Below are 1,866 nucleotides of genomic sequence, written 5' to 3' on the forward strand. Positions count from 1 at the left end.
TTTCACACTGTTTTATGGCTGCATAGTTTACCAAGCATGTCATAATAAAATAAAGTAAAACGAAAATGGTATCAAAAATCGTCTTAAAGTTCTACATGATGCGCCATCTTTGTTGTTATTAACGTTTCTCTTTAATAATTACGTCATTCTTTCTGTACAATTTCGCAAGCGCATAGACTTAAACTTTATTCAGCAGAACTAATTTCATTTTAAGGAGGAATTGTTGAGGGTAAATATTTTGGGTGAAAGATAATAGTATTTTAGCTATAAAAACGAGGCAAGTGTGATTATGAGATAACAAAACAGCAAGCTGTAGTGATTCGACTAGTGGTAGAGGTTAAACCCTCTACAGATCTCTATGCAAAGCAAGATCTCCCTTTTACAAGGATGGTCTGTGCAACCAAGTTAATTGAAAAAGCAACCCTCTGGACAATACAAATATTGCAAAAACAAAACAAAAAAACAACCACAAGATATATTGACATAAAAAGTATATATATACAAATAAATAAAAACGATAAAAAGGTGGCAAACAACTACCTATGCGCCAGGACTTGTGAACCTGGCTGTAGCTTTACATGTGTTACGGGATCCCAACACTCAGCCTTACACAGGTGATTGATGCTTAGGACCAGCCTTGGTCAGGACCAGCCTGAAGTTAATGGGGTGATATGCGTGGGCGTAAAACCACTAAGACATGAAAGAGAAATTTCACCCCCTTGCAAAGCTTCTTACAAGAATAACTATGGGTACAGCAGGATCGTTAACCCTGTAGACCAAGTGAGCAAACTTGGCCTCCCTACTGGACTGGGGTAAAAAGTGGGGTCGTCGCACCCAAAGACAAGACATAGTCGAACAACCTTGCTATGCTTCTTATGATTACTCTATAACAGAGTGAAGAGTGAGCAAACTCTAGGTTCACGGTAGATTGCTTGTGACAGAAACAGACGGGGTAATATAAAACCGCTAGGAAAAGATAACCCTCCCCCCTTTTATGTGAATATTAATCAGACAATTATTACATTTTCACATAAAACAACACATACACAGAAGAGTTATTTAAATCGACTAATTTCGGCAACATCAAAGGAAAATCGTTAGGGTTAGGGATATCTTTGCCTGTCGCGGAGACACGGAACAGGCGTATTATTATCTTATATAATATAGATTATAATACATTTTTGCGGAGAGAAGCGGAGCCTATTTCCTCATTATATAAGCCAAATATAAAGGAAATGTAAGTACGGTGGAGAGTATATAGGATTTCGTCCCTATACATCCAAATTATCATGGTTACTATGGAAATATTAAAATTTCGTCCAAAGGATCACAGTAATCCAGCAATTTAATATGGTCATTCTCTAGTACATTTTTTAGTAAGCGAGACAACTTGTTTATAGCACGGCGAAGGAGTTTTTGTTGTTTTTTAAATATGGTACCAAGCGTAAATGGTGCCGTTTCCAGTTTAGGTTAAATCTGCCTACACTTTTTAGCCACGTGATACATAAATCACTTTTACTAACATCACATGACATTTTCTCGGACACATAGCGCCTCAAACTCAATCTAAGCCATATCGCAACTGACAGAAGGGCTTGTTATGTTCAAGAACGCGAAGAAAGAAAGGGTATGTAATGAACCCTTTCTTATTCTCATTCACACCTAAGGCTAGCTAGCATAAAACTACTGACTGAGCTGGAATAATAATAGAACTTAAATAGCTGGCTAGAGCTACTTGAATTAAAGAGCTAGCTAGCTAATAGCATAAAAAAGATCAAGCAATATCATAATGGCTAGTATAAAACTAGCTAGCTACAAAGAAATAGATTTTCTGACTATAGCTAGCTATAGCTCTACATATACTAC

This window comes from Hydractinia symbiolongicarpus, chromosome 11 (assembly GCF_029227915.1).
Source record: "Hydractinia symbiolongicarpus strain clone_291-10 chromosome 11, HSymV2.1, whole genome shotgun sequence".
NCBI lineage: Eukaryota > Metazoa > Cnidaria > Hydrozoa > Anthoathecata > Hydractiniidae > Hydractinia > Hydractinia symbiolongicarpus.